At 38.9% G+C, this 11,939-nt stretch overlaps 1 pseudogene; it reads right to left on the reverse strand.

Moving 5' to 3' along the window:
- Window positions 1-279: 279 nt before the first annotated feature.
- On the reverse strand, window positions 280-2,578 carry LOC111381233 (annotated as a pseudogene).
- Between the last annotated feature and the right edge of the window lie 9,361 nt (window positions 2,579-11,939).

The raw sequence follows: 11,939 nt of genomic DNA on the forward strand, positions 1-11,939 counted from the left end.
CATAATTATTGTGTTTTGTGCCTTTCTAATGGACACTCATTCATTTTTAAGTGCATATCACCCATGATTGTCTTTGTGAAGTTTATTTGTGGGTTAAATTCGTAGCGAGAAACTTTCTGTGTTCTCAGATCATCAGATGAAACCTAGACCTAGGAACCTGATGACAATTTTGCTAAAGCAACGTAACAAGTCTTAAGGTGTTAAAACTGCCAGTTTGCCAGTAGTTCAAACAATGCAGAACCATACATTCTTTGCATCTCCAGAAAAAGCCCGATCAGATTTGAGAAAATTAATTGATAGTATCATAAAACAAACACTTCCAAGCAAAAATGAAGGACAAGAAGCCAGTATTATCCAAAATAGCATGACCCTGTTCTAAGTGCCTGGCCAATTAAAAAAATCCAACATGTGAAGCATATGAGAAAGACAGAGAATTAAATTACAATTATATGCATATAAAAAGAATAAGAGAGTCCCCTTCAATCAGGCTAGGCTCGGGTGTATTATGTTCCAACTAAATTAAATTTTCTCATCCAATCAATTTGTCTTCATCCAAGAAGGAGTAAGTTCGCACTTCTAGATTTAAAGGTGCATGCCCTTTGCAAATCCTACCAGAGATGTCGTAATGTGACCCATGGCAAGGGCAAAACCAACCACCAAAGTCACCAGAATTTGGCATCTTGATGCACCCCAGATGGGTGCACACCCCAACAACCACAAGCCAATTGGGATTGTTAACCTTACAGAATCATCTTGTGGGTCACGAAAGGAGGCAAAATCCACGCTGTTGGCCAACTTGATGTCATCTTCAGGGCGATGCCTAATGAAAACTGGTTTCCACGCCACTTGACAGTAACAGTTGTCCAAAGTTCAATGCTAGATAAGTCTACCTCAAGGGAAGCACGAGCAAGGACATTTTTACTGGCAGCATGCTCAAAACAAATTTCAGTACCAGGAGACGGGCCAACGAGGCATAGACAAACATGCCTCCAGTCAAAACAAAGTAAGCAAATGCACGTTTGCTGGGATCACCCGGTGGATAGCATTCGTGGTTGTGCTCATCATATACAATCTTTAAACTCGGGTTCTTGATTGGCCCATCTCATGTCCTGGTGCAAGGGTACCAGAAGGAAAACCTGAAAGAGTATATCAAAGGTTGAAAAATTATCATAAGATGTATTCGAAGGACAACATATGTATTGCACGTGAAGTGCATGCAATGGTTATCTATCGGTAGATAATTGGCATCCATTATCATTATTAATTTAGAAGATATAAAGAGTTTTCACCCCATAAGATTATTTAGTTCCCTGTTACAATATGCTTATTGTTGAGCTCATATCATTTTCAACACCCGACCCCATTGCATGTGACCAGTGAAATATAGAAAGCAAAATGGAAGCAATTTAGAAAATAACATTCAGCTAAAGAAACTGCTAAGGAGAAGAGATGTAGAAACAAATTAAACCTTAAAAGACATGCTTGGGCAGTGACAGTGCAATAAATTTTACTGAGGCAAAGTTAAGAAGGAAAAAAAATGGGAAGGCGGTGAAATGGACAAGTTGATTGTGAAAATAATACGCATACACGTGCACCAAAACAAGCCTGTTACTAAATTTTCTCAAGACCAGTAATATCCTCATTATGTCCATAAGACATTTTTGTCACATACGCAGCTTGTTGTACTCGTGTACATCAATTATCACTGACATATCAATTGTGTTTTGAAAGATCACAAAATTTCAATAAAACCTAGGACGTAGTGAGAAATAACAAGTTAGCAACATGTGAAAGTTCTACATCTAACTTATCACCGAAAACTAGGAAAAGTTACTTTCATCAGCTTTACTAAGACCTACAAAATTTTATCTTCCAAATGAAAGCATAAATTAGGCACGCTCTAATTTGATGTTTGTAATATTAAAATGAAGAACAGGAACTGGAACTGCACGGATCCAACTAAAATGAAAAATGAAAATCGTTCAATTCCCAAAAAAAATTAAAAAAATCAATTTTAATATGAAACTATCCTATATATTAAAGAAGGTCACCAACCCAATCAACATCGTAACTGAAAACTTAAATCCTTGTATGTAATTTGGTGACTTAACTCACAATAGACTGAAAATATACTAAAGGGAACTGCATGGATTCAAGTAAAATCAAACGATATGAAAATCAGCAATCCAAACAACTAGAAAAATATCAAATATCTGTTTCCATTACCTCACCAAACAAAGTTTTATTCTCAATCCAATCTCAATTGCGCAATTATAAGACGATAAAGCGTAAATCTAATGGAAATGATGAAAATAAAAAATTAAGATGAATGAAACCCTAATAATTTTACCTCTGACTGGCTTGAGAAAGGATGAAGAGATTGATGAGGTACAACCATAAGTGTTTTGAGTTTTTGGACAGTGACGCCGTCGAGGTCAAAGCAGACCGCTATGAGAGAGGATACACCCTCCTCCCCGCTACTCTCAGCATCTTCAACCTGTCGAAATTTCTCTCTTTCTCTGATTTCCGTTAGATGTGAATAGACTCGTGATGCCCTGGCCCCTGGGAATTCGCTCATTTTTTTATCAATTAATGAAAACGTACAAACTTCGTTCAGCTATTTGTACAAGGTTATTAGCACAGAAAGTCCTAAAGCCTTCTATATTTTTGCATTTTCACCCCATTCACATCTTTCATTGCGAAAATCATCCTTCCGTCCACTTGGTGTCTTGCTCCACCGATAACTGCACACCTGGACACAGTTTTACTTTCAAATATGAAAGGTAAAATCGTCTCACTAATTTTAGGTCCCTTCTTCTCGCTGTAACCAGGTTATTTCACATATTAAAAAAAAACATTCACAAATAAAATTAGCAAGCATCAAGATTAATCGAACAAATCAAGCAAACACAACGAAATGTTTCGAGTTCGTGAATCTAAAATGGAGCGTCTAAAATAGTAATTGTTTCTGAAATGGAGTGTGTTTATTGTTTCAAATCCACTGTTCATCATCGCGTGATGCATTTTCCATTTTCTAGCTGTGGCTTCGACACATGCTATCATCTGCCATTAATAGCCACAGTAAATTATTATCAAAAAAAATAAAACTCATTTTCCAAATCCTGCATCTTGAACTGGAGCGGTTAATCCCTTTTTTTGCCTGAAATGGAACACGTGATAAAATATCGCTACCTGTTAGAATATTTCGCATAAAACATCACTACCTTTCAATGCCTCTGTGAAACTCGTCCCAACCTATGTTTGCATTCACATAATAGGTCCCAGTCATCTCCCATGGTGGAGGAATCCTAAGAATTTGTTCAATAGGTTGGGGACTATTCCACCGTGTGAAAGCTTGGAAGTACATCTCTGCACCTGAAAGCCAAAAAAATAGTGCACATAACCAAAATTATTCTTTTAGAAATATTGTATAAAATTGAGAGATCGAAGTTATTTTTTATTGACTAAGCACTCTTATGTGCCCATGTCCAGGGCTCTTGTAATACAGATGTTTCTTAAGTCTCCTCGACTATATTGAGCAAGTAATTAGTAAGGCAAGAATTATGACTCCCCAACGACAATTCCAGCAACTATTGCTATATTTGTGCAGTCAGATGGTCATGGAGAATGAACGAAGCCTCCTGAGGAGAGTGGGAAACTACCATTGTAGGGGGTATTTTTAAATTTGACCCAGTCAAAGGTTCAAAATTCCACTTTGACTTTGAAAATCATGAATATTATCATATTGGCTTCTTGAATGGTAAAAGACAAAGATGCCCTTAAATGTATGAATACCGGTGGCATCGGATTAGAATTATCTATTAGAATTGAATAAAATGCATCGGATTCCGACTGTTTTTGGTGTGACTTTAATTAAGAAGGATGTTATCGAAGGTGAATGCGAAAATTCAGATAGAGCGGATAATAATGATCGAGGTTTTTGGGAGACGGTGGAAATAGTTCCTACAGATGATGTGGTTATTCCTGAAACAGTTGCTTCTGATCGTGATATCGATGTTACGCGCAGAATTTCATCGGCGGTTGAAGACAATGAGAATATAAACGAGTTTACAAATGAGAATTTGATTGCTATATCCCGACAGAGACATGAGCCGGGTGGGAGCTCACAGGTTAGAACAAGTGGATCGTCCTCCAATTCTTCCCGTGTGGCTCCCGATGATGAGGACTTGTATGTCGAGCAACTATTTGAAACCAAAAAAGATTTGCAGGAAGCTGTGCACCGGCTGACATTAAAATATAACTTTGAGTTCAAGGTACAGAAATCAAACAAATCATTGTTGACAGTTGCCTGCGTCGAAGACAATTGCAATTGGCGCTTGAGAACAACTAAGATGGACACGAATGAGTGCTTCGTAATTCACAAGTATTCACAGGAACATACTTGCGAAGTAAGAATTTTTCGAAACGATCACAGGCAAGCTCGAGCATAGTTTATTAGTCAACAAATAATGCACAAGTATCAAGACCCACGGACGATCTACGGACCTTCAAACATCATTAACGACGTCCGTCGAGAGTATGGAGTGGTCATGATCTACCAGAAAGCCTGGAAGGCCAAAGAATGTGCGTTGGAGGATTTAATGGGGTCGACTGAGGAAAGCTATGCTAAAATGGCCAGGTATTGCCAAAACATGGGGACAACTAATTCTGGCACGACATTTTTTATTGAGACCAGGGGCGATAATTGTTTTAAGTATTTTTTCATGGCTCTCGGACAATGTATTCGAGGTTTTCAAAATGCAATGCGACCCGTAATTCTAGTTGATGGTACAACTCTAAAAGCTAAATATTAAGGCAAATTAATTATTGCTACATATTAAGACGCCAACATTCAAATTTACCCTATTGCATTCGACATAGTCCACAGCGAAAATGATATGTCCATGCGTTGGTTCTTTTTGAAACTGAGGAAAGTGATCGGGGAAGTCGAAGACCTTACCTTTGTAACCGATCTGGGACAGTCTATAATAAACGATATCGATGAAATTTTTTCAGAGGCACATCACGGGTATTGCATGTACCATATGCAAGGTAATTTGAAGATTAGGTATCGGGGCAAAGGTATCGTTTCATTGTTCAAGAAAGCAGCCGAAGCTCACAGTGTTGAAGAGTGTAATAAGTTCATGTTCGAGATAGGAAGTAAATCATTACTGGCGCTGGAGTATCTGACGAACATGGGGATCGAACATTGGGCGCGGTCATATTTTCCAGGGTAACGATACAACATGATGACGTTGAATAACGCGGAGTCTCTCAATGCATTGTTTAAGAAAGATCGAGAGTTACCAATTCTTGCAATGATTGAGAACATTCGTAACAAGCTGCAACAGTGGTTTCATGACCGACGTGCAGCATTACAGAGTTGCATTAACGTGCTAGCCCCAACTCAAGAGGAGAAACTCTTTAAGGCGGCAGAGATTGCGAGAAAGTTGAATGTAAAAGCACTAGATGAGTTCCGCTTCTCCGTGCAATGTACACGTAATACGGCATAGATGGTGGACTTGACTGATAACACCTGCACTTGTATGAGATTTCAGTTGGAGAGTTTTCCATGCGAGCATGCGTTGTGGTGGCCATGTATCGAGGGTTTATAGCGAAAACGTTATGTTCTTTGTATTATACGACTGAGTTTTGGAGAACAGCATATGCGGAGACTATATTTCTTCTACCGAATGAAGTCGAGTGGGAAGTTCCCGAGCACAATCTCCCGTTTCATGATTTGTTGCCACCAGCAGTTGAACCGCGTGGTTCTGGACGTCCAAGTACATCTAAAATATCATCTACCGGAGGGTTTCCTCGACCGCGTAGGTATAGCAGGTGCAGAGCCATAGGACATACTCGATAATTTTGTACCAGTCAAATTCCCCTAAATGACAATTAGACGGGTACGTTAAATGAATAATATTTCTGTTTACTTTATACTGTTCAATATTTATTTTTAATAAATGTTCGATGTTCAATATTTATTCTTGATAAATGGTATTTACAATGTTCATATGAAAAAATTAGTTCCATTCTCAGCATATGTGTAAAATAACAAAAAATCAACTTACAGAAAAATAATTACATTTTCAATGTGAATGTTATATACATTGAACAAAAATTTACAATTATTTCATAATCACAAAAAATAATTAAATTTACAATTTGAATGTTACATATATTTAATACTAATTTACGGGTCACCATTAAATTCGAACAAATCACATGCTAGCTTCTTTCTCCAATTCTGTATCCACGATTGGTTGATTCCATCAACTTTATATCCTATACTAAAAAATTAAACGTACTTAATGGCAAATATGCCGCAGTCGCCGCTACAATTAAACAAGAATGGATCAGTTCAGTACTGTGTAGCTAAAAAACTAAATCTGAAAGATGAAAACAACAAAGTTCAAACACTTATCTTACGGACTGTCGCGATGTCGTCGTATTTCAAACAATCTGTAATCTGTCCTGTACAGTCATCCTCGCCTGTCTGGCCATCATAGGAACAATTACAGCTACGGACTCTAAGTTTTGCTTCAACTGGCCTTGTGTCAAACATGAATGATCTGGGTCGTACACATATATAGTTGTGTCAAGAAAAACGATCTCCAGCGCAACATAGTGCCTATTGATGCACACTGGAATGTACATATGCGTACAACCCTCCCATAATTTTCCCCCGACACTCGGCGACATTTCTATGACCCACTCGAGCATATATTCTGGCACCGTGTACTTGTTACCCATAAGTTAGAGTGACTGATACTCTATGGTAACGGCACGCAGGAACTCGATGTTTAATATTACTCGACTATGGATGTCAAATGATTTTGGATGTCTTTGAACTCGATCTAGCAACAAATCCATGGCTAGGTCCATGTGCTGCATCGAGAAACACCAAAAAATTATGAGTTATTCATTTAATAAACATAAAGTGACATCCAGTTAAAAAACACGAAATGAATAGTTCACTTACATCGTCGACGAGCCAAACTCTCGAAGTGGTGATATCGTGGAATCACTTGTAAGCGTCCGAGACCGTCCGATTACCTATCGTGTGGCTAGCTCTAAAAAAAGGGAAATGTTAAAATAAGCATAGACGAGTTAGCGTATAGTGCTTTATTAAAATCATACAATACTTACCCAGGGATAATTCTCTTCCACTCTGTCTCGAACGCTTTCCACTTGACATTGTCCACCTCCCCATATAAGTTCGGGTGCATCCCATCGATGAACGTCCTCCTCTTGGCCTCAGTCGTGAAGGGAGAAACAACATACTGTGATAGCACTCTCAATCTCTTATCGACCACATGTTCCGTCTTATCAACAGCATGTCTCTTACCCTCAATCACGACGGGCGTCCTCTCGACTTTCGGGGCTACCTCCTCCGTCGCCACCTCCCCCGTCCCCCATCGGGGCCTCCTCCTCTGTCGCCGCCTTCCCCTCCGTCGCCACCTCCTCCGTCCCTCCCATCGGGGCCACCCCCTCCGTCGCCCCCTTTCCCATCCCCATCGGGGCCACCCTCTCCCCCTCCATAGACAACCATAATGACTCTAATGTCTCATCATGCCAAATATATGGATGACCCCCCTCTCCATCACCATCTCTATCACCCTCTTGATTATCTCCACCATCCCCTCTGTCCCCTATCGCCTAGCGGCTAAATCTCCTCTAAGTGTCATTACCGTATCATGAAGGTCGACACGCAAGACCGTAGCATTCCAATATCATGGGATAGATCGTCAACCTTCCCTGTCAACTCTCGTCCCATATCTTCGACCCTCCCTGTCAGATAGTCGACCTTCCCTGTCAAATCGTCAACCCTCCCTGTCAACTCTCATCCCAGATCATCGACCTTCTCCGTCAACTCTCGTCATAGCGCGCCGACCTCCTCCGCTATAAATCCAGTTAGACGGGCATTCAAATCATCACTGTGTGTCGAAGATACACGGGGGACGTATCTGGACGAGGGAGAAGGAGATACCCTCGGTGGTGGCGATACCCTTGACGGAGGTGATGCCAATGGCGGCGATGATGCTCTCGACAGAGGGATGTTAATGGTGGCGGCAATACCCTCGGCGGAGGTGATCGTCGATCAGCTGGACCGCCCTCCTACATAAATAACATTAAAAATTATTCAATAAATTTAAACGTCGACGACATTCAATAAATTATATTTAATTCACATACCCAATCTCGGATCAGATATCTCCGCTTCTTCGGTGTGCGGATGCCTACGTCCCGCACAAGACCCCGAGCCTCCTCCTCCATCGACGGTGTCAACTTAGGTATGATTTCAAGTTGACGTATTGACATTTCAACTAGTTAACGATCATGTAAACAGATTTAAACTACGTATAATATAAATCACAAATGCATAATACTTACCTGAGGATCGTTGAGGAGGGCCGATAACCGTTTTTCAGTGGGACGTCCCTCCGCTCGCGACGATCTCCAATGATGCATCCGATGGCATCGTGTCTCCCCTCGCCTTGCGAAGCGGGCCCCCAGTGCTGGGACTGTCTCATACACCCAAATCTGTAATACATACACTTATTATGCATAAATGTAATATACTAAAACTTTAACTTTAATTATATTAAACATTTACCTGCACCGCTAAGCGCAATCCATATGTATCATATTTACGCATTGACCCTCTGGGCCTCGAGTGTAATTTGGTGAAGACATATACTATGACACCCCGAACTTAAGCTTCGAGGGTCACGTACTAAACATAATAATTTCAGTCTTTGGTACATGTAGATACTCTTCAATAGGAGTATTACATGTTAGAAACTTATTTTCAATTTGGTAAAACAATTCTTATAAAATTTGATGGCTGGTAAAAGTGCATGTCGACAAGCAATTATACTTTACATATACAGACTCGGCACTACCAAGGTTAGTTGGGGCAGCAAGTTTGACAATTTTTATAAAATTCATCCCAACTTCATTTTACATGAAATTTGCGGCATTAGAAAGATAATTTCAAGTAGTTTTCTAGGTTAAAATATGAAAATTTTCCAAGTTTATATGATATGGACGTTTTGCTGAAAACAGTGAAATGTTGCACAGAAAATCCAGATTGACCCCTCGATGTTTAAACCTTGATAACTCAGGCCATAGATATCCAAATTGAGTGATTCCTTCGGCTGTATTTAGAAAACTCAAAGAGGAAAACAGAAATATTTTTAGAGTCTCAAATGGACGTTTATAGAGTTAGAGACATCATTTTGAAATTGACTCCAGAAACTGTCCCGTTTCTGCCTTTTGTCTCTTGTAAGGGAAATAAACTACAAAAATGTCTCTTAACGTAACATGAAAGATATAATTACAAAATTTACTATTAATACCATATTATATCATGTCATGTACATGTTTTTACATAATATCATAAGAAAAACAGATGGAAAAACAGTCATCGAACAAAACATACAAAAGAAAACTTTCGGTACAAAACATCTTTGTCCTTAATCCATCATCGATTTTGCCCACTAACATCCATCAATCCAACGATCATGGATCTGAAAATTTAGCATAACATACTATGAGTATAAGAAATACTCAGTAAGATACCATGCTTGGATTTTTATCATGATAATACTACACAAAAGAATGCAATCAAACCCATACTTGCGCATTCCGACTTGCCGGTGCCCTTCGGACTTGTCCTAAGGTATAAATAGATATCTAACTTTGTGGACTTGTCCACCATAATCATATTATGGTTTTTCATGCATAGTTTAAGCATAAATATTACCATGAAGATCATACCCCTTAAACATAGAAAGTATCTTACCGTAAAATTTGAAGATCTTCGATTGAGATATAAATTGGAAGTGCTAGGCATACTTCCTTCTCCTATCCTTTCTTATTTTCGATTTTTTTCCTCTCTATTTGTGTGTATAAATGTTTTGCAAAGTGAAGAAATTTTCTCTATGGCAATGGATATGGATGTATACATATATATACATATATATATATAAGGATAAGGATAAAAAGCTTGATATTTTTTTTCTTTTTTCTCTACTCCACCGCCTCACCTCCTTTTTCTCCCATTTTTCTTTTTTTTCTTACTTCTACACATATTTAGTCTATTGTCTAATTGTATGGTGATGATAAATGACAAGTGGGTTGATTATAGGGTAATAAGTGGCCACAAAACCTATATTTACAAAGGAAGTCTCTCATCTTTTCAACTAATATAATCTAACCCCTCTAACTTTCATTATTAGCAAAGCATATCCCAAATTTAAACTTGTATCCAACTTTATTCAAAAATTGTAGATTGTAAAATAATTTAATCGTTTGGTCAATTGAAATCCTAACAAAATAATCCACTTCATTCAAATTCAAACTTGACTTAAGTTTCGACTAACTAATAATCACTTCATGTATACACAATATTTAGCACTGCGTGCTTGCATTCATTAGCTACCTCTAGCATTAACCACTACAAAGGTGGTGTCCCCTTTTCCTTAGGGCCAAAAAGAATATTGAAAGTTAAATCACTATCCTACGAAAATTTAAACGAGCATAAAATTTCGGAGTATTACATCCCTGCTCCCTTAAAAAAAATTTCGTCCTCGAAATTACCTTGAACTTAGTTGAAAAGTTCTGGATACTTGGTCTTGATTTCCTCTTCTCTTTCCCATGTTGATTCTTCGACATTATGGTTCCTCCATTGAACTCTTACTAACGGAATTTCTTTTGTCCTTAATTGCTGGATTCTGCGATCCAATATTGCTACTGGTTTTTCCTCATATGTCATGTTTTGTTTGATATCCAATGGTTGATAACTAACCACATGACTTGGATCTGACACATATTGTCGAAGCATTGACACGTGGAACACATCATGAACCGCTAACAAATCTGGTGGGAGAGCGATTCGCCAAGCTGCATTTCCAACTTTCTGTAAAATTTCAAAAGGACCTTTGAATCTTGGTCGAAGTTTTCCTTTCTTCCCAAAACGAAGAACTCCCTTCATCGGTGCCACTTTTAAGAAAACTTTATCACCAACATTAAATGTCAAATCTTCCCTCCTTTTATCGGTATAACTCTTTTGTCGGTCCTGGGCTGCCTTAATTCTAGCTCTTATTTTATCAACCGCTCGACTAGTTTCTTCAATTATCTCGGGTCCTAAAACTCTTCGTTCACCTACTTCATCCCAATAAAGGGGAGCTCTACATCTTCTGCCATAAAGGGCTTCGTAAGGTGCCATCTTTATCGTAGCTTGGTAGCTATTATTATAGGCAAACTCTACCGGTGGCACATAGTTTTCCCAACTGCCCCCTAAATCAAGGACGCATGCACGCAGCATATCCTCTAAAGTCTGTATAGTCCTCTCCGATTGTCCATCAGTTTGTGGATGGAGGATGGAAAGCTGTGCTGAAGTTTAACTTGGTTCCCATAGCCTCTTACAAACTCTTCCAAAATTTTGAGGTAAATCTTGGATCTCTATCCGATACAATTGAAGCTGGGATACCGTGCAAACGGATGACCTCTTTGATGTATAATCGCGCGTATTGATCCATACTAAAATTCATCTTTACAGGTAGAAAATGAGCTGACTTTGTTAACCGATCCACTATAACCCACATAGCATCATTTCCTTTAGCTGATTTTGGAAAACCCATAACAAAATCCATAGTTATATGCTCCCATTTCCATTGTGGAATTGTTAATGGTTCCAACAATCCAGATGGTCTTTGATATTCAGCTTTCACTTGCTGACAAGTCATGCATGTCTTGACAAAAAGACCTACGCATCGTTTCATATTTCTCCACCAAAACATGCTCCTTAGATCACGATACATTTTTGTACCTCCTGGATGGGCAGTCTATGGAGTTAAGTGTGCTTCTTCAAGAATTTCTTTCCTCAGTCCCTCATCTTTTGGCACACACAACCTCCCTTTAAAGAGTAA

The sequence above is a fragment of the Olea europaea genome, unplaced genomic scaffold, assembly GCF_002742605.1.
Source record: "Olea europaea var. sylvestris unplaced genomic scaffold, O_europaea_v1 scaffold227, whole genome shotgun sequence".
In the NCBI taxonomy this organism is placed as follows: Eukaryota; Viridiplantae; Streptophyta; class Magnoliopsida; order Lamiales; family Oleaceae; genus Olea; species Olea europaea.